Source organism: Artibeus jamaicensis, unplaced genomic scaffold (assembly GCF_021234435.1).
Source record: "Artibeus jamaicensis isolate MK-2021 breed Jamaican fruit bat unplaced genomic scaffold, CSHL_Jam_final contig_685, whole genome shotgun sequence".
Lineage (NCBI taxonomy): Eukaryota > Metazoa > Chordata > Mammalia > Chiroptera > Phyllostomidae > Artibeus > Artibeus jamaicensis.
Window position 1 is genome coordinate 27079276 of NW_026521924.1, and position 21764 is coordinate 27101039.

General features: G+C 54.9%; 1 protein-coding gene across 5 annotated transcripts in view; it reads right to left on the minus strand.

The window, feature by feature from the left end:
* SULF2 (sulfatase 2) overlaps nt 1-21456 on the minus strand; it is a 97144-nt gene extending 75688 nt beyond the window's left edge. For 2 of the 5 annotated variants that reach the window (XR_008392682.1, XM_053671391.1), the window contains exon 1: nt 3832-3850. The gene's annotated coding sequence lies outside the window, so the exon portion shown is untranslated. Of the gene's footprint in view, nt 1-3831; nt 3851-20676; nt 20804-21175; nt 21292-21379 lie in introns of those variants that run through there. The other 3 variants (XM_053671394.1, XM_053671393.1, XM_053671392.1) reach the window with 3 other exon arrangements.
* Between the last annotated feature and the right edge of the window lie 308 nt (nt 21457-21764).

Here is a 21764-nt window from a genome sequence, read left to right on the forward strand (position 1 = left end):
AATCCCCACACCCAGCCTCTCGCTGAGGTGCTAGGACCATCCTTGCCCCTGCACTCACGTTTCCCAGCTCCTTCCACGCACGTGACCCCGTCCTGATTTCTGTCCCCTCAGCACAACCCTTCTGTTATCTGTGCTTCTTCAAATGACCTCATTTGAAAACAAAACCACAAATACAGGTTTTTGAAAAAGGAAACTCTGGGTCCAGGGACACACAGAAAACCAGTGAACCTTCCCTGTAGAACCGACCACAGAAATAAAGTCAAAGAAAGTGGATAAACAGACCTGTGTTGCTCGGTCTAACAGCACCTGGTTCATGGTGAAGGCTCCAAGCCTGGCCCTGTGCTCGCCTGTTCTTGAACTTGCCCGCTCTCTTCAGGGGAGATTAGCAGGCGGGGTATGAGCACCGCCTCTCCTGGAGGTCACGGGAGGCTTCGGAGGGCTGAAAGGGGCCCTCCGAACAGGCCTGAGTTACCCTCGACCACCGGGTCCTCAATCGGTCCACGCCCCCCCGGGGAAACACACCAGGATGCTTTGTGCTTTGCGCATCCACAAAAATGCATTCGCGTCCTTTCAGGTAGACCTCGAGGGACAAAGCACCCAGAGAACTGCGAAGAGATGCCCTACGAACAGCAACTCTCTTACTCATCAATAGCAAAGGCTTGTTGAGAGCTTGCAAAGCTCCCGCCCACTCTAAGCATTTTACTCCCACTGACTCGTTTCACCCGCACATCCACCCATCGACAGTATTATACCCATTTTATGAATGAGAAAGCTGAGGCCCAGGGAGTGAAAAACACTCTCTGACAATCACACGGCTCAGTAAGTGGCAGACACCGAGTCTGGCTCGAGTCAGCCTCCTCAGCCAGAACCTCCTAGATCTCTGGGCCAGTTCCGAAGAGGCTCCTAGCACCAGGCTCCTCATGGGCCACAGGAAGTGGCAGGAGGCCATCAGGTGCCCCCAAGGGCCTTTCTGCTCTGTGGTGTGAGATCCAGCGCAGCTGGGGGCTGCAGCCTCCCTTGGGAGCCCTGGGCCCTGTGGCGGGTGCAGCTGGGACTCTGTTCCCAGCACCTGTGTTGGTCTCCTTAGCACCCCCGCCCCCTCCTGGGCAGCTATCACCAGCCAGCCAGGCTGCTGCTCCTCCGGGTGAAAGCAAAGCTCTGGGACCAGAGACTGGAGAACAGGAGCTAATTATTTCATCAGATCGAGTCATCAATAGGTCGATTTTTGATGAATTGCCCGGCTCCAACATCCCTGGGCCTCGTGCCAACCTCTCTCCAGATGCTGGAGGAATCAATTAAAACTGACACAAAGGATTCTGCCTCCATTTTTCCTCTTCTTGGTAAGAGATCCAAAGTGGCTGAACCGAGAGAGGGTCTGGTGAGTCCACACTCCGTCCAGCCCGTGCCGAGGCCCACCCACTCCTTCTCTGCATCCTGCGAGTTCCCACAGACCTGCCTCCCTTGCCAGATGACATCTCTGCCCATGCCTAACGTCCCAAGCACCGGCTCTGCTTCTGGATCCATCAGCCCATCTGCAGAGAGAAGCAGGTCTCAGGGTGACTGACACCCCCCAACCCTGCCTCCCGCAACCTCAGGAAACACCCAGGACCTCACCCAGGTCTATCTGGAAATACCCAGAGAGCTGCTTTCCTTGGAGGACCCCCAGATCCCGCAGGAGTAGCCACGAGTTTGAGAAAGATCAGGCAGCTAGGCACATGGGAGGGGAAGACATGGCCAGAGGCAGAACCAGCATCGACCAGACAGGAGAACTCGCACGGGAGGTGGGAAGAAAGGAAACTGTGGGGTGTGCGGAAGTGCCCGGGGTGCTGGGGCCCTAACTAGGGGTGCAGGGAACCAGGCTACTTCTGCCCATCTTCATTTACTTGACAAATATTTATTTAGGGCCAAGTATGTATGAGGCTGTGGTAGGTGGTAGGATAATCCTGCCCCTTAACTGGCCTCTCTGCCTGCTTTTACCCTCCGCTCCTTCTGTCAAGCAGCCAGAAGAACCCTGTTCAAAGTAGGAAGTTGTCTTCCACTCCTGCAAAGCCTTCATGGGCTCCCATCTCATGTTAAATTAAAAAAACCCTAAACCCTCCAAAAAGCTTACAAGATCCTACACGGTCGGCTCCGTCCACGCTCCGGCTTCCCTGCTTTCCACTTTCCTCCCTGCCCACTCGGCACCAGCCCCACGGCCTCCACACCAGTCCTCAAACATGCCGCCTTGGGGCCTTTCCATGTCTTCACGGCCTCCTCCTCACTTCCTCGAGGTCAAAATCGAAATCTCGTTTCTCCCTAGTAGCACTCACCACTTCTTACTAGATATTTTCTGTCTTTGTGGGTGTCCTGGGCTGAAACGTCAGCCGCCCCCCCCCCCCCCCCAAGGGCACAGCCTTCTTGTCCGCTTTGTCTCCATCTGTACCCCCAAAAACCGGCAGTGGGGCTTGGGACGTGGCGGACACTCAACATGTTCACTGACTCAGCAAGCGATTTTCTCCCTCCTGGTCACAGCGCTCCCGCTGTGGTTGGGGGCACTGCTGCTCCACATTAGGATTATGTGCAATTTAAATATAGGGTGGGACATGTGACCTAGGTGCAGCCAATCAGCACATTCGATCTCTAGCTCCTGTGATTGGCCCAGAGATAGACATGTGACCCAGGCCTGGCCAATGAGAGGGAGAAGGGGAATTGTAGGGTGGGTTGCTGGGTGCTGGGAAGGGGCCTGAGTGGGGATACTGGTAACACCAGGTTGGACCTAGACACACCCTGCAGCCAGTCACGGGCTCAAACAGGGGTCCCTTGTGCCTAAGTGTATCTGAGTTGGGGCTGTCATTTGCAACAGGAGGAACCCAGACTGATAAAATAATTCCCGAAAACAAGGACGATGAGGGAAAACTAAAATTTATAGCGTGTTTATCCTGGGCCCTGCCCAACTCCCAGACTTTCCCTGTGCTGGCTCCTGTCACCCTAACATGATGAACTGCAGATGAGCAAGCGGAGGCGGGAGAGGTTCAAGAGCTTGCCCAAGGTCCCCCCATCGGAGCGCTGAACATGGGCCCTTGACCCACCCCTCACCATCCTCTCTTGTGCCCTGGGGGGTTCACTTGGACCGACCACATTAAGGAGCTCCCTACTCTTTGGCTCCTGGTAGAGTTTGACCAAGGGGAAGATCACCAGGGGAAAGGAGGGAGGGGGGACAGAGGGGCCTGGGTACTTCCCAGATGTCCTCTTTGCCTGTTACTGGGAAATGACCACATCCCTGCCTTGCCTTTCAGTGAGGGCGCAGCTGCTGCGGGTGGCCCTCTCCAGGTTCCAGCGAACACTCCCTGCCGTCCCCAGCCCCAGGGAACCTACATTCCTCATTTTCTTACACTCTGCTCATACCTTGGTTGGTGGGCACCATCTGTTCCCTGCAGCACCAATACAGCAAGCAGACAGCACAGCTGAGACTTGCACCCAGACGCTCTGACCCCAGAGCCCCCTCTTGACTCCTATGGTCACTTGGAAAGTGACCAGTGATACCAGAGGCTGAGGTTAAGTGTGTTGCTCAAGCAGGAAAAAGAAGGGGGAAACTGCTGGCCTGGGGGCAGTCTGGGAGGGCTGCCTGGAGGAATCCTTACAGAGTCAAGTTGGAGAAGTCTAAGAAGAACGAAGGACTGAAGTGGGTAGACCCTGAAGAAGGGGGGTGCAGTGCAGGGTGCTGCAGGGAGGGGAAGCAGCTGGAGCCAACAGCAGGCAGAGTGGGCGGGGTGGAAATGTGTGGTCCCGATCCTCACAAGCCCACAAGTTGTCTAGACTGGGGATGACACACGAACATCTGTTAAACCTTACACTGTGCTGGCGTCTCCCCATCTTCCTGGCCACATGCTTTTGTTCAGCCTCTTCTCCTCCTCTGCAGGGCTGTCAATGAAAGGGACAAGAGCTCCTGGGGCCTACAGGCCACAACCCCCCGCTGTCTTTGCTCCCTGGGTCCAGGGCCCCCTGGTGCCTGTCTGCCTGGTCTTGGAATTCCAGCTGGAGGCGGAGAACCAAGCCAGCTCTCAAGAGCAAGGCAGGGGACAGAAAAAGGGTCCCTCTGAGGGAGGGGGGGATAGGATCAGGTTTCAGGACAAGGGCTCAGGACCTGGAAAGGAAATTAGGGCCCGAAAAGAAGGGCTTACGAACTCAGGAGCCCACAAAACTATTCGTGCAACAAGCAATTCTCGGGCGCCTACTGTGTGCCAGGCACAGTTCTTGGTGCTGCAGATCAAAGAAAGAGTGGGGGGGAAAGTCCCTGCCCTCACGGAGGCGAGGTCCTAAGGGGTCTGCATATTGAAAGCTGGGGTGGAATGTCTCCAGCTAGAGGGGAGAAGGGTCAGAAAACAGGATGGGAGGAATGGCCAACCACAGGGGAACCATTAGATCAGGGCCATGGATTATGCCAATAGTCAGAGCTCAGAGAAAGTTTAGAAACGAGGGATTTGTTCGAAGTCCTGGGAAGCTGAGCATCACAAAGGTTTGCATGTCAAGTGAGTGGCTGTTTCAGAGGCTGTGTAATTCACATGCTCAAGTGTCTGAGTTTGTGTTCCATGCCATGTACTGTTTCATGGACTAGTGAAAAAAACCAGACAGACACAAATCTCCGTTCTCACGGAGCTGACAGAGTACAGAAAGGCAGGCAGATGGATGGAAGGGTGCCAGGGGCAAGGGGAAACATGGCCAGTACCAGGCCAGGGAAGGGGTCAAGATGGCAACTGGAGCCAGACGGCCTGGGTTCAAATCTTGGCTCCACTGCCTACTGGCTGTTGGGCAAGTCACTTAACCTCTTGTGGCCTCAGTGTCTCCACCTGTGAAGTGGCACCCAAAACAAGCATGGACAGAGTGCTGAGGATGAAGTTGCTTAAAATGCCTGTGAACCCTTTACAACAGAGCTGTATGTAGTAAGCACCCACTAAATGTTGGCTTTGGGCCACCCAGCATTTTCTCACTCTACTTTCTGTAACAGTGCCCAGTTTTCCTTTGGGACCCCCTTCTCCCCGATCCATGGTCCCTCAGGTTCAAATTAGGTCCCAGTGACAAGCTCCAAGGCCGAACCATGGGATCCAGACCTGAGCCAATCAGGGCCTTCCAATCTCCCTGCCTCAGTGACTGACCAATGAGAGTAATCCAGACACTTTGGCTTAGAGAGAGGCACCTACCCTTTCCAACTGGCTAACTTGTCCCACATCTTTGCAACACAAGGACAAGGGCAGACCACGACTCACCTTGCCTTACATGGAGTTGGAGGGAAGCCAACACATAAGAGAGAACAGAGCTTCAGAATGAACGTCTTTGGCTCCTGACAAATTTGGGGACCTGAATCCAGCTAAGCCTGAAGGAGGCTTACCTCTAGATCCTTTATTCATTTCTTTGCACCAACAGATTCTTCTACGTCTTTATCTAGTTTTCTTTCTTTTCAGGTCAAGTTTCTCAACACTTTGACTCTTCAGGGATGTGAATCGAATTCTCTTTTTTCCCTGAAGTCCTTCTGAGTAGCTTTCTCTATCACTTGCAACCAAATGAAGCCGAACGGTAGAGCAAGCTGGAGGCAGAGTCTTAGCTCAGGTGGCATCCCAGCCACCTTCTGTGCTGACTCACCTGCCAACACAGCCTTCTAGTCCTGGGCCTGGGCCCAGCTCTCAGCCTTATTGAAGGCAAACTTCCCTCATTCTTATGTTACTTGATAAAAGAAGAAAGGTGAAGAGAAGCAGAAGAAATGTGGGCACAGAAGTCATGAATTCTGGTCCTAATGTGGCCTCAGAGCTTCTCCATCTGCCAAGAAAAACAGGCTATTCCCTGGGCACAGCCTCCACGCCTGGAATGTGTGGAGTCTGACGAGGGGCCTCCTCTGTCACTCCCGGCCTCAACCCAGGTGCACTGTGGTCACAGCGCTCATCACAGCCTGCGATCTCGTCATGTGCACCCCTCTTCTGGCTTTTCATTTGTGGGGGCTGCCGTTCCCAGTGGAAGCTGCATGAGGGTGGGGGCTGTTTCTAACTCCACCACCCCAGCCCCTGGTGCCGTCTGGGTCCTAATTCTTCCAGTCAACAAATATTTACTGAGCACTTACTATGCACCGGCCCTATGCTCCCTGCTGAGGATCTAGAAATGAAAAGCTTTCACGGATCACACACCCCAATAAATGAGAAGCACAGGAGGCGATAAACCCCAAGGAGAAGATGCAGGGGAGGGAGGCTGCAGTTCTAGTGGGACAGGGCTGCAATTTTAAATGGGGAGGGTCAGCGAAGGCCTTGTCTATGGTGGGAGACACGAGGCCAGGGCTCCAGGGCCTGGTGGGGGAGGGTCAGTGACAGTGCCTGGCTGGGCGGGAGAGGTGCCCACAGTCCCCCCTCCCCCAAACCTGCCAGAACTCGGCCTGCCCCAGGATCAACTCCTGGGAAGTTCCCAGCGGCAGGGGCTTCTGGTGTGAAGCAGATGGTCTGGTCTGAAAGGGGCGGCAGACTGACCTTTGCCCTGTGCCCTCCAGCCGTATGTCAGGGTCTTGGGGAAAGTTCTGCTTGTCACCTGCACTCTCAGTGGCCCCAGACTTAGTGTTCATTCACTCGCTTGCTCATTTCAGTACATCTATGGGCAAAGGAAGGCTTCTCCCCACCACGGGGAACGAGCGCTGGGGCTCTCACTAGGCCTACTGACTGTGGGGCCAGGCCACTCGGTGCCACATGGGTCCTCCTGTGCACTGTGGGCTGTTTAGCAGCATCCCTGGTCTCTCTACCTGTTACACCCACACCCAGCTGTGACCATCCCAAATGTCTCTGGGCACTGCCATGAATGGATAGCAACACTAAGACACAAACCTGCAATGACCTTGTGGTTCAATTCCTGCTGGCCAAGGGCACTGAGTTTTTTCTTACCAGGGGTGCAGGCCTCCTTGAAGGCCATGGAAGAGGGGTTAATGGGACACCCTCCTTGATGTCGGGCTCGAAGGGGAGCAAAAAGGGAATGACCTGCTCGCTGGGATACACAGTCATTTACAACCTCCCCCGGGCCCCTAGAAAGAGCACTACCCCTCGGTCCAGACGACAGGCTGGGCGCCCGGAGCCCGGCAGACTGGCTGGAGGCTGGGCTCACAAGAGGTCTGGATATTGTCTGGTCACAAACTCAAGTGCCTGCAGGGCCAGGGAGGAGAATTACATGAGCGGCCTGGATTTAGGGGCACAGGGAAGGGTGGGGACAGGACCACACTGGGGACACACAGATTCCAAAGTGAAAACATTTCAACACCTTTTAAATATCGAGCAGGCCAAATAAAGCCCCTATAGAGTTGGGCTGGGGGACTATTTGCAACCCTTCAAAGCCACCTGATGTTTTCTGAGCACCTACTGTGTGCCAGGTGCCGTGTGGGATGCTGGTTAATAGCAGTGGACACGAGGCAGACCGGGCCTCTGTCCTTGGGCAGCTGACATTCTGGCGGGGAAGACTGACAATTAACAAAGATAAAGTTCAGATTTTCTTAAGAGCTTTGAGGGACACTATCAGGTGAAAGGACAGAGAATAAACTGCGGGAGGCCTTTAGGAAGAGGTGATGTTTGAGCTGAGAACAGAGGGTGGGTGAGAAGCCAGCCGTGGATGAAATGCTCTCCAAGCAAAGGAAAAAGCTGTGCAAAGGCCCTGTGGCGGAAATGAGCTTGTCCTACGTGAGGAACAGGATGAAGATCAGTTTGGCAGGACGAGGGGGCAGGAGGGGCAGCCTGGCCTAGGTGAGGCTGGACATCACCGCCCCCGGCCCACGCATGCCAGGTAGGTCCCACTTGCTGCCCTTCCTGGGCGTTTAGGGAAAATGGGACTCAGATACAGAAATGCCCACTTTTGTTCTTTGTTCTTTTGTCTTAGCTGTGGACAAAAGCTTCCCTGGCAGCAAGTTACAAAGTTATTTCTGCAAAAGGCCTTTGGCCAAAAGCAATAACGTCGGCCCTGAACAGGACCATTATTCACGCCTAACTGCGGGCCGGCTCCCAGTGCAGGCAGCCTCTGCCAGGCGGACGGTCCCAGCCACACACCCCCACTCCCCACTTTTAACCCCACACTCTCTGCGTCCCGTTTCTCCCCACAGAACACATACTTATGTTTCCAAAGACTGCAGTTTTCTTCAAGAAGAACATAAAAGGGATAAAGGGCTATTTTGACTGGCCCGTGTGAATAATCCAATTATTTCCCCCTTTCCGCCCCATCCACAGCCGCCTGCTCCATCCTCACCCACGATGCCCCTGCCATTAGCAGATAACTTCTCATTAGCTCACCTTGGAAACGGTCCGACGCGGACAATTATTTGAGAAGCTTGTACTCACAAGTGGGGAGGGAGTCTGAAGCTACTTTTACCAAATAACCCGCTAAATATAGAGATGCAAGTCGGGAGAATTTGGAGTGACAGGTCCATTTCCAACCCTGGCGTGCTGTGCAATCTAATTAGCAGCTGGAAATAGACCATCAAGCGGGAGCACAGCCGTGGGTCAGAGGTGCTGCTCCAGCCGGGGTCAGTGTCTCCCACTGGCGGTCTTCCCGCCGCTGGGGGCCTCACTGGGTGTCTCCAGGTGTGCCGTGTGTACAGTGGCCACAAGACAGGAAGTAGAGCCGGGCTGCCAGTGTCCGTGGGCGGTGAGGACTGAGGAGAAGGGAGCGCACCCACTGCGCCAGCTGCTCCCTCGGTACCAGGTTCGCTCTCCCTTCCAGGTGTCGCCCTCAAACCATCCCACTTCCTTGGGGTGGGGATGCCAAGGTGCGGCAGGGATTCTGGGAGTTGGCTTAGCCCCATCAGGTGCAGAGGGACCCCAGACTGCCAGCAGTGCCTGAGCTAGGGGCCCTTGTCCTTGAAAAGCTGCCACACAGATCTTGGGCATTCCACTCACACTAGACTTTACAAATTCATTCACTCAACCGCCCACCCATCTACCCTCCATTCACTCATTCATTCACTTAAAACTGTTCACTGCTCCCTGAGGCGGTAGCTCAGTTGATTGAGTGGCTGTGAGCCAGGAAGGATTGCAGTTTAACCCCCCTGTCAGTCCACATGCCTGGTCCCCTTCTTTTGCCAACAGCACAGCACCAATTTGCTTTCGAGTCTCCCCCCGCCCCCCCCCAGAGTAACTAATATCTTGGCCATGTGACCAAGGGTGATCATGTGACCATAACTGGCCAATTAGACTCTCACTGGGACCCTGACTCTCAAATGGAGTCAAGGACAGGAGAAAGCAGGGGTGCGTTCAGCCCATTGAACCCCTCTTGCAGGGGGCTGCCAGCAACTCTTGCCCTGAGGTCCCTAGAATGTCCTAAGTGAAAGAAGCTTTTATTTTATTTTATTTGGAGAGAAGCTTAAGAAGGCCTGGCAGCTCTCCTTTCTGCAGGCTTGGAAGTCAGGCGACCTGAGATTCCCGTACTGTGAGGACGCCTAAGCAGCCATGAGAAAAGGCCACATAGAGAACAGGGCCATTTAATGGATGGCCCCGACTGAGCCCCTGCCTTGTGAGCAGCATTGAGTCACCAACCACTTGAGTGGAGCCATTTAGGACCCGCCAGCTGATATCACAGGAAGTCGAAGAAGCCCCTGGCAACCCACAGAGTCATCAAAAATAAACTGCTGCTGCTTTAAAGCACAGCGTTGGGGGTGCTCTGTTGCGCAGCAGAAACACAACCAAAGAGCCCCCAAGAGATGTGGACTAGAGCCCATTCCTCCACCAAATGGAAGGGCACCAATGACCTATGATGAGTAAGCATTCTTGGTCTCCTGGGGCCGCCAAGCATGAATGGTGCAGTGATGACCAAGTTCAAGGAGCTCCAGTTGGAGCAGGGCCATTACACACAGTGCCCGAGTTTCTTCAAGTGTGAAAATATCAGGCCCCGCTGGAAAGGGCTGTTGTGATGATCAAAGGCTTGGCAACCAAAAAAGGCAATGCTACCAGATTCTATCGTTACTGTAAACAGAGTTGCAAGGCATCGTCCCCAGAAGTGCAGCCCTCTGGTGTGAACAGTGCGCTGGAGGGGCTGTGTCTGGGACGTGGTCAGGCCAGGAGGGTGGAGTCCTCACGAATGGGGTTTGTGCCCTTATGAAACAGACTCCAGAGAGCGCCCTCGCCCTCCGCCATGGGAGGCGCACGTGAACCGGGAAGCAGGCTCCCTGGTCGCCTTGAACTTCCTGGCCTCCAGGAGAGAGAGAAAGAAGTCTCTGTTGTTTATAAGCCACCAGAGCCTACCATTCTGCAACAGTGGCCCCAGCGGGCTAAGACCCTGCATTGTAGAACATTATCACAGGAGCCGGACCGCAGAACACCGCCCAGCACGTAGAAAGTGCTCAGGAAATGTGAGTGGAAGGAGTGTGGGTTGGGGAGAAGGGACGAGAGAGGCTGGTCTCCTCTGTGACAGCTCCCTTCGGGGAGGGGACAACTGAAGTGGACAGAGTTGTCTTTCTGAGGGCACAGGCAGAACACTCTGCTCCGAGAACGCTCATTAGCACGTCACCACGCTGATCTCCCAGATTAACTCTCACGTCCCATGGGGCCTGAGACCGGTCAGGACCGGAGCGTCCGTCAGCCATCTGCAGGGCACGATGTCCTTGCTGTGGCCAGAGGGGTGATATGAGCACCAAACCCAGCCCAGCGGAAGCATCCCTCAGCACTGCCACCTGTGCTTCCTAGGAATGACAAACGGGTTTTCCCTCCTATGCCCCGAGCAGTTGCCCTTGAGCAAGGCTCCCAAATACTACGTGCAGACCCAGCAGGAATCTCCAAGCCTCGTTCCTGGATTCCTTCATCCCGAAAATATTTCCTGAGCATTCAGCATGCCGGGCTTTGTTCCAGGTGCTGGGGTGCAGGCGTGAATGAGACAGATGAGGTCTCTGCGGCCATGGGGCTTACTTTTTAGAGAGAGGAGACAGGACAAAGGACCAGTAAGTAAACTGAGATAACTCGAGAGAGTGGTAAGTGCTAGAAACATAAAACAGGTATCATCCTAGGCACGTCCTAAGGATGTGACATTGGAGCTGAGAGCTGAAGGACCAGGAGACAGATCTGTGACACTATGAAGGAAGAGCAGCCCAGGCAGGGGGAACAGCGAGTGCAAAGGCCCTGAGGTTGGAACAAGCTTTGATGCAGCCGAAGAACAGAGAGGTGGCCCGCGTGGCTTTGGGGAATGTGGAGGGAGACAGAGGAGGGGACCGGGTGCTGCGGGGAGAGCACACAGCAAGAAGGGAGCAAGGACGGGTTTTATTCAAGGAGCTGCCACCGCCTAGGACCCCTTCTGGGACTTTGCAGAACTGCCTGGCTGAAGGCGCCCCATCTGGCACCTCTCTTCTTGCTTCATGTGTCCTCAACTTCAGCTGCACAGTGGAATCGCCTGGGAGCTAAAAAGCACCCAGATGCCCAGGCCGCCCTGCCCCCAGGTTGCCGATTTAATTGGATGACATGAGGCCTGGAACTGGATTTTTCAGAGTTCCCCTGGAGAATGATTGTTAGGGACCTCTGCTCTCCTCACGAGCCTTGCCTTGGGCTCCCGGGATCGGCCAGGGCCCTGTCCTGTAGGTCAGTCCCTGAGGTGTGCTCCTCTCTGGAGTAGTTTCACTGAGGCCTGAAGGAGGTGGGTGGGGCAGGGTGGGAGTGGGCCTGGTGCAGATTGTTGACTCAGGAAGCCTGGGATGAACCGGGCTCTACACTCAGTCACACCTTCAACTTCAACCACTGTCAGCTCTCTAAGCTGGACTCTCCTCATCTGTAGGCATGACCAGTGGCCTTTCTCACGGGCAGGGTGGCTGGAAGGACCAACCAAAGACCAGGTGCAAAAGCAGCTGAAAAAGCTACACGGACTTGGTTGCCCCCAAAACCACACAGAGCACTGCCAAATGGTCCAGCAATCCCACTTCTGGGCATTTATCCGAGAACAAACACAAACAAAATCCCCCAAACAAAAACACTAACTCGAAGAGACACCTGCACGCCCATGCTCACTGCGGCACCCTTCACGGCAGCCAAGACATGGAAACTCGGAGTCGACTGGCCGATGGACAGGCAAGGATGTGGTGTACACACACGACAGAATACAACTCAGCTCAAGGAGGAGGAAATCCTGCCGCCTGCGACGTGTATGGGCCACGAGGGCGTTATGCTCAGTGAAGTCACAGGAAGATGAACACGGTGTGACCTCACTTACATCAGAGGAGGGTGTGTGTGTAAGAGGAGTGAGTAAACTGGGTGAGGGAGGTGGAAAGCACAAAATTCCAGTGACACGACAGGAAAGTCCCGGGGGTGCATGTACAGCGCAGTGCCGTCATTTTCAGCACCGTACTGTTTATTTGAAAGTGGCTAAGAGTGCAGATTTTAAAAGTTCTCGTCACAAGAAAACAAACTGTAACCATGTGAGGCGACGGATATCAAACTCATCCTAGTGGTCACTTGGCAATACATACATACACCGAACTGTTACGTTGCGTAACTAAAACAGAAGGTGTCCGTTATACCTCAACTTTTAAAAAGCTAATGAAGGATCCGGGAAGAGGAGCAGTAAGAACTAGGAAGGCGGCAAGAAGGATCCCTGCCTTCCTGAGCAAGTTCTCCGAGCCGCATCCTGTTCTGGTGTCTCAGAAAACCTCTGGGAGGAAGCGACTGTGGTTACCCCCACTCACGGGACGTGGATGCGAGGCTCGGAGAGGGGAGTGACTGGCCCAGCTGCACCCAGCCACGGCGCACGGCCACACTGGGATTGCGACCAGGCAGCCCCCAGAGCCCGGGCTCTCAGCCCTGGCGGCACACGGATTCTCCGAGAGGCCTCCGTACTTTGTTCAGCTGCTCCTGGGGGGCAGCCACTGAGACCTACATCGACCCAGGAACTCTTAAGCCCATTCGCTGGAGAGGGGGGTCCATGCTAATCCCGTGGGTTTGTTGCCTTGGCTGGACCAGGACACTGCAGGATCACGTCAACAAGGAAGAGCTTGGGGACAACTCTGAGGCAGAGACTGTGGGTGGCCCTTGGGCAACATAATGGACCCCAACTTTGTTCAGAAGGGGGACTGTCCCCTGCTCTGGCAAAAACAAAAACAAAAAAACCAACAAAACACCCAGTTATTAGTCTAAGCCCGTGGTTCTCACAGTGTGAAATCACTCCCTCAAAGCGGTGTTCTCAGGAATTTGGGGGGAGTTTTCGGTTCTCACACTGACTGGCGATGCTTCTGGCGTCCAGTGGGAGCAGCCGGGTGCTGGATCGTTTGCAGGTCTCCGCACAGTGAAGAAGTCACAGTGCTGTGTCCGTTTTCAGCACGGCCTTCTAACGTCCTGCACTGGGACAGGTGAAAAAGCCTTTGGAAAGTTCAGTCGGTTGCTCACTATTCGGGAAAAATCACACTGCCGATGGCCGTACCGTTTGCGGTAGCTGAGCTGCCAAAGCCACTCATCTACATCTCGCTGCGTGTGTGGCCATCGAACTGATGTGGTTCCACACTAATGCGAGCATCTGATTGCTTCGTTACGTCTCCTAATGTAGTCGTGCCTAAGCATTTACATGCTGCATATATACATCTAATTATAAATCACTTTCCTTTTAAATTACAATCCAGGTATTTTACTGATAAAAAAAAAATGTGTAGATTGGTTATATTACCTATAAATTTACTCTAGGCAAACCTGGCAAAAGTATTTGCTATAAGAGGGTGTCTAACCTGCTAATTTGGGGAACCACTGAGCTAAGTCGAACATAAAAAGCTCATTTCCCTTTGTATTTGGTTTAGAATTAACTACAAAAACCGACCCTTGGCCAATGAGGCATAAAGCAAAGTCTGCTGGGGTAGGGATGCTCCTGGAAGGAGTTTGTTCCCTGATTAAAAGAGAGACAGCAAGGAGTCCTGCTCTTTATTCCCACTTTTAATGGGAGGTGATGCCTGGAGCTGCAGCAGCCATTTTGAGACTGTGAGGCAGCAAGGCCAAAGGCATGCCGAGGACAGAGGAACTAATGACAGGAAGATCTTGGGTCCCCAGTGACACTACAATACTGACAAACTGGCCCCTGGGCTCTCCTGCTTTGGGCTCTGTTACGTAAGAATTAAATGTTTCCATTGTGTACGCTACTCTCAGCCAGGAATTCTAACTTCCAGTGAATCCATCCTGATTCAGTCAAATGATTAGAACTCCAAGTTGCTAAGAAGACTAGGAAGTTTGCCTGTTCCCTAAAAAGTCCAGATAAGTGGCCTGCGTTTAGAAGCCTGTGGCCAGGGTTTGTCTCCAGAGCAGGACAGAAGCAGTTTTGGATGGTTTGGTTCTCATTAGACTGTGAGTGTCTTCTGAACTTCTGTGGGCTGATAGTGTTTTCAATCTCTTTTCAAAGAGTTCTCCTTTTCTGGCCACCAAGGCGGGTCGGGTCACCCGCTGACTGGGAGCCAATGAGAGGGCTGCTGGCCACATTCTTCCCCTCACACATCTGGTGTCCACCTGGTCAAACAGCTTGGGCACGGCTCACGGTCCCCCAAGATGGCCCTGCCCATCAACTCTCACACACACACACGACTTGCTCATAATGACTCTGAGTTTGGGACAGAATTAACTTAAGGGTTAAGCAGGGCCTAGGTGTGCAAAGCAGTGGGCCAGGCCTTTTATAAGAGGAAGCTCCATGTGAGAGGCCAGGGTCATTGGGCAGTGTGTGTTTCGGAATCGTATTAAGAGACCGTGGAGAATTCCGTGGAGAATTCCGAACAGCGGTGGTCTCTGGTCAGAAGGAATTAATTCCACAAAGTTTGGGTCTGGGCTGGAGAAGCTCCAAAGACTGTGCCAGCAGGAGTCATCATACGGCCCACAAGGCCCAAGATCCTGCGTGACCTTCAGCAATTTCCCAAAGGCATCTGTGGCAGAGTTCTGCGTATTTAGCTGTCTGCTAATCACTGAGCAACAAGGAGATGGACAAGGGGAGGCTCAGCCTGCGCCTTTGGGACTTTCTCAGGAGTGCCATAAAGAGGTGAACATGTGGGCTGTGCTAAAAATACTCATCAAATAGATGTATGACAGGCCTGGGGGGGGGGGGGTGAGGAGGAAGGAGGGAGAAAACCGCACCAGAGAACAACACACATTCTCCTTGGATAATGATGTTCGCCCCGTGCCTTCAAATGACACAGATGCGCCCAGGACACCCAGATCTAGGCTGCCAGCTCCAACCAGCTCCAGACGTGGGCATCCGGCACCCACTGAGCCACCAGACACCCAGGTTGAGCGTCCTTTCAAACCTGAAGTTTCCACAGCTGAATTCTGGATCCCGTCCCCCAGACCTCCTCTGCCGGGGTTCTGTGTTTAGAATTCCCCACACACCAGGGGGCCCCCTCGCCTTCAACTCTTTGCTGCACCGCAAGGGGTTTAGCAGCATCAGGCAGCGGCCTCTCCTCACTAGGTGCCGGTAGCACCTCCTTCCCTGACAAACAATGTCTCCAGACGTTGCCGAATGTCCCCTGAGGGGCAGAGTCACCTTGGTTGAGAAACAGTTCCTTCCCTCTTACTGAATATTCAAACCACCAGAAAGTTCCGCTGGCTCTGCCTTCGGCCTACATCACTCTGATGTCCACTGATACGTACCACCCCCACCCAGGCCACGGTGAGCTCTCCCCTCCTCAGGTGCCACCTCCCACTGGTGAGCGTACTTCCCCAAGTGGGCACAGAGGTCTTTTGAAAAATGCAAATCCTGTCATCTTTGACTTGAAACTCTCCAGTGGTTTCCCGTGTCATTTAAACTAAAATCTGAGCTTCTCACCATGGCTGGTGTTTCTCATCACAGACCACCCTCCTCCTTCCTGCTTATTCACTACCCTTCACCCCACAGGACTTCTACGTGTGTCTGAACGGGACAGGCTGTTCCTCTCCGCCCCTAGGGCTTTGCGCCGGCTGTTCCCTCTACCTGGGATGCTCTTCCTCCACATCTTCCCAAGGCCGACCCATTCTCAAAACTCAGGTCATCGCTCCAGAGGCCTCCCCTCACTGCCTGTCACAATTCCACGCCCCCCAAATCAGGTGGTCATTTTCTAGCAGATCAATATTGTTTCCACCGTAGTGCTTGCCACTTTCTGAAAGAGCCTCTTCTGTGGCCTTGTTTTTGTATTAACCGCTTCTCCACTTTGGAATGTGGGTTCCACGGCAGCAGGTCCTCTCCTGGGCATCCCAATGCCTCACACAGGGCCTGGCACACAGTAGCTGCTCGATAAACCCGGGCGCGCTGACCAATGACAGGGATGTGGTCTTATTCTGCCCAGCACTTCCTCCAACGCCTTTACATCTCTGACCTCATTTGCAGCCTTTGACCTGCCTTCCGGGGGTCCCTGGGAGGAAGACAAAATATGCACACTCCAGGGCCCTCTTTCCCAGACCTTGCTGCTGGTACGAAACACCGAGGCCCTCTGGCTCACTCCCCAGCGTTCAGGGCCGTCACTGGGAGTTGGACTCAGCAGAGCTGGGGCATTTCATTTTTTTCAACAAACACTGCCAGGTGATTCTCATGGTGGAAGGTTAGTTAGGCAAACACTGCCCCAGGCCACCATCGGCAAGTACAGAATCAAGGCCAGCCCGCATGTTTCGGACACTGCGGCAGAAACGTCAGGCCTCCAATGCCTGCTGACCCCAGTGGATAGAGGGAGGGGAAGCTGCACCCCCAGCAGCTGTTTCCAGGGTCCCCACCTCAACCAAACAGACAGGTCCATCTGCCCGTCATCTCTCACATTAGTGTCCTTCTCACTGTAGGCATGGGCTATCTGCTTCCCTAGCAACTAGCCTCCCTTTCCCTGGGACCCCTACAGGGCTTTAGGGGCCAGTCAATCTGCCCTCAGCTCCAGAATGGAGCTTTGGGAGCCTGGCCCAGGCTCACTGCTGGGGCTTGACCTTCTCAGCCAGTGATTGGTTTGGAGTGAGCACATGACATAATACTGTCCAATCAGAGAGGTGCTGAGGGCTTGGGTGAGCAACTGAAAGAGTCTTGTTCTTTCCCCCGGACTTACACCAGAGAGGACACCTCAATTATGGTAACAACCAATATTCACAGAGGGCTGGCCTGTGTCAGACGCAGGGCTAAGCACTTGACATTGATGATCTCATTTCATCCTTTACCACACGAACTGGCAGACAGGTGCTCTGGTCACCATCGTCTGCTGATGAGAACACTGGGGCACAGAAAGCCTCAGTAACACTCCCCAGACCCCACTGCCGGGCAGGCAGCCAGGCAGTCTGGTTCTCCTGACTGCGGGCCGAGGCCTGCACACCTCTCAGAGCTGGAGAGAAAAGCCAGCCCCTCAGAGGGAGAGGGATGGATTCTCGTGGCAGAATCTGAGACCCGGCTCCAGTTCTGCCTGAAGCTGGACCTTAGCATCTTTAGTTACGAAAGCCGACAAGTCCCCTTCGTTTCTCCTTATGCTCGGTTGGGATTTTCCCCTCTTTCTGTGCTTACGGCAGAAAGGGTCCCGATTACTCTGTGGTCCCCACAAGAAAATATCCCTGACTGGTGTCCATTTGCAACCTGCACACAGCAGCTGCTCAGTAAACGCTAGCAGATGTGCGCAAAGCCCGCTCCCCTCCCACGAGCTGCTGGGCCGGAGCCCTGCTGCCCAACTGCGGCCAGCCCACGGCCTCTTCTGTTTTTTGCCTCCAAGTGAGGCCTAGTTCCCTAGCAACCACCCCAATTAGGCCATCGTGCCATTTATCAGGATTCCAATTAATTATAATGATCTCAATGATCTTCCAATTAGATAGCGCCTTGAATCCGGATCAGGGGCGCGGCAGGTTTCCCACTAGGCCCTATCACCAGGGGCCCCAGGGAAGGCAGGCCAGGTGAGGCCTCAGGTCAGCTCAGAGAGGCTCCACCTTCCACATCCACTGGACGCACGGGGCCCTGTCTGGACCCAAAGTGCCCCGGACTGCCCCACCCCACCCCTCCAGGGACAGGCCCATGCAACTCCATCACCCACCACAAGAGGGCTGTACCTCTCAGAGAATTATTACCCTCCTGCCACTGTACCCAGGTTTTCAGGGGGAATGAACCTTCACGTCAGACCTTGTGCCCTGGTTCTGGCAGCTGCATTTGCTATTTCCCTTTACCTATTTTCCTCGGGGCACACCGCACCCCCACCTCCGCAAGGAAACACAGACCCAAGATGCCCCCACACAGTGGAGGTTTGGGAGAGAAGTGGGATTACTGAAGGGCATCTGCCTTTCAAAGTTTTATTGTTTAAATGTGTTTTCTTCTGCTGCACGTGTGTTTCTCCCACATTTGGAAAAAAGGCCAAGGTCATGAAGGGTGGAGAGGGCGGTGGGTCAGAGTGAACTCTGGAGCCAGGGCCTCTCGCATGCCGGCTCTACCGCTGAGCCGCTGTCTGCCAGTCACGGTCTTCTCCGTGCCTCAGTCTTCTCATCTTTCACAACAATCAAAGCACCTACTCCTCAGGGGTTTGTGTGGATTAAATGACTTCTGCACGTAAGGGCTTAGAGCACTCTCCATCGTCACCCGTGGTGTTATCTATCACCTTGAGCCTAGACTCAGCCCTTTCTTTTCACTACAAGCTGATCAGACATGCTGATGTTCTCCTGCAGGGCACGGCTTTGGTCTCTTTCTAAGGGGGCGAAGGCTACGAACAGGCTTGATAGAGTTGCGTGATATTCCCAGTCTGGCTGACTCAGACCGGAAGCTGACCCCTTGAGGCAGGCCAAAACAAGTACATTGAACATATCCAGCGGGGGAAAGAGAGGACAGTGCTGTTCCCAAGTCAAAAGCTGCACCTCAAGCCTGAGGATGTGCAACCACACATTGGCTAGGTCCCCGGGACAGCAGCCGAATGGAGCTGTGGAGTGGGGGCCACACGTGTGTGCACACGTACGGTCTCACACGCAGCCGCACTGCCTTCCTCCGAGCTCAGGTTTTTAATCATCAACTCCTCGTTCAACCCTTAAGTCTGAAAGCCTAACATGTTATTAGGGTTTTAGAGAAAGCCATAAATTCAAATTTAAAAACCCAATAAATATACACCAAGTCCAGAACCCAAACCCACACTGACCCTCGGCCGCGCAGTTAGACCAACATCATACATTTATGTACAGAAACGTGGCCCAAGAAAGGAAGGTCCTTCATGTGCAAGTGTCCAGCGTGCCAGCAGCCAAGCTCGCCACCACCGCCCTCGGAGCTGTGACTAGAGCACTCGATTACACCCCAGGCAGGCTGCTGCGATGAGCTTTTCTTCTCTACCACCTGGGACAAGCAGCGCTGGAAGCCTCTCCTACCAGGTGAGCCGTCTTCAGCCTGTCCTCCCCACCCTCCTCCTATATGTAATGAATGGCTCTAACTTAATTAAAACCCTCCAGTGGTTCTGTAATGGGGAGCGGAGATGCAGCAAGAAAGCTCTTCATTATTAACTACGAGACAAGAGTAAGTCTCCCTGCTCCGGGGAGAGGCGCCGGGAGTCCTCCAGAAAAAGCCCATCATCCCACCTGCTTCTCGGTCCCCCCAGAGAACCTGCTCCAGAGCAGCCTCCTGTCTGTGTCCCTCAGGAGGGGGACCGCTCTGTGGGAGAGAGGCAGGGGACAGATGGAGGGGCGCGAGAGAGGGTGTCCTGACACGCACAGATGTGCAAATGCCAGATTCAGACGTAAGCTGAATGTAATTACTTGGTTAATTAAATATTGACTTTTAACTCAAAAAGTGATTAAAACAAGCTGCAGGAAAGACTGGCCAGAGAGGAGAAGGGGGGAGGGAACAAATAAGAACTTTCAAGAAGGGGGATAAGGAGGATGAGGATGGTCAAAATGAAGGTCTCCGCTGTCATACTGTGTGCAGGCACCTACTGTGTGCAGGGGCTGGGCATGGCCTTCAGACTTCGGACAGGTGGGGAATTTCAGACAGATATCACTGTGCCAAACTAATGTTTTCGGGTGTCTCCTTACTCTTTTCCCACCTAAGACTGCATTTTTCTTCCAGGCTGCCCTGAAAGTAGACCCACAGCATTTGGTGCTCAGGAAGCAGGCTCTGTTCCTCACATCTCCCTGGAACAAAACTCAGTGCCTGGAACCACCAGGCGCCCCACTAATGCTTGTAGAATGAATGAATGGACTACTACAAAAAATGTTTGTTTTTAAAGTGCACTCCTAGAAATCGCAGCCACACTTCTAAAGCCCTCAGGAGCCTCAGGAGGGGGTAAGCCTCTGTGAGGCTCTGAGAACTGGTTGGCGAGGAAGTTTGCCTTTTCAATCCTGTTTGCCTTGTCGATGTCTGAGAGTTTCCAGTCACTCCCAAGCTCCGCTCCACCGCTTTCCCGTGTCCTGTCTGGACAAGCCCCACGTGGTCTGGCTTCTGATCGGTTTGTTGGGTCTAAACTTAAAGGGGTCAGGGAGGCCATCCCCCTGCAGCTGGCGGGCTCAGACGCGCTTTTCCCGGGGCCTCCAGGGCTCCGCGTGGCGCGTCCTCAGGTCAGGGGTGAGGTGGGAAGTACCCCATCCGCTAGTGGGGTCAAACGGGTCATCCCCCGCGGGGCCCACTGGCGCCGTAGCCTCCCTGCCGTTCGCCGGGTCCCACCTCCACACGCTGAGCTGGGGCCCGACCGGGCGGTCAGAACGGCCCCAGCTCACCTGGGCGGTGCTCGCGGCGCTCTCGCCCTGGAGCAGGCGCCGGCCACGGGGAGCCACTGCCCCGCCCACCTGGCCCCAGCACCCCACTCACCAGTGTGCACGACCCCTCCGTGGCCTCAACCGGCACGGGGCGCCGCCTCTGCCGCAGCCCAGCCGGGCCGCGGGGAGCAGGGGACTCCGCGCCGCTGCTGCTGCTGCTTCTGCCGCCGCCGCTGCTGCATCCTCAGCGAGTGCGGCTGCTGCTCCTCCTCCCGCCCTCCGCCTCCGCCCGTCCCTCCGCCCAGCGGCTCCGCCGCCAGCCACCGCCCCCAGCCCCAGCCCTGGCGCGCCGCCCTCGCCAAAGTCCGGGTCCGCGCCCCGCCCGGGCCAGTCTTACATCGTCCCGGCCGCCGGGCAGCGCAGCCTGAGCCAGCCCCTTGGCACGGCGCGGCCGGGCCCGCCCGCCGTCCTGCCTGCCTCCGCGCAGGGGGGGAGGCGAGGGCACTCCGGAGCGGGGAGTGCCAGACTCGGAGCCGCGGGGGGCTGGGAGCCGCGGACGAAAGACCCCGCCACGGCGCCCTCCCTAAGTCCCCTGCACGCGAGCCTTTTACCTCTCGCAGGTGGGACGCGTGGTCCGCCTGGTCCGGGCCTGCTGCCCCCTGAGTGTGGCCCTGGCCCCTAAGTCTGGCTCTGGACAGGGCAGCGGTGGAGAAGTGTGGTCCCGGCAGCTTTCGGCCTCCCAAAGCCGCGGGACCCGGCTGGCCGCGCTCCCGGCGCCGAGCGCGCACCCTCGCCGGACACGGACGCACACTCACCCGACACACTCGCTCCTGCTCGCCTTTGGCGGAGAGTTGAAACAGCTGTGAGATTCGCCCAGGAGCTGGAAATGAGGGAGGGACGCGAGCCAGAGCCTTGCGTGCGAGTGTGTATGTGTGCAACACACAAACGAGGGGTGTGGGTGGGAAGCATCGCTAATAAATCAATTATCGCAATAAAGTCAGAAGGGCCATCGATTAGGTCCACTTGGCTGTAAACGAAGAGAATCCTTGCCTCTTTTCTGCTTTTTTTTTCTTCTCCCTCTGAGCTGGGGGGAGCCAAGTGTTCCTCGGGGCTTGAAACAGCCCCGCTGGGGGCTCTCCTCATAAAGACACGTTAATAAATGTTTTCTTTTATCTGCTTTGAGAAGGCTCGCCAGGGTCT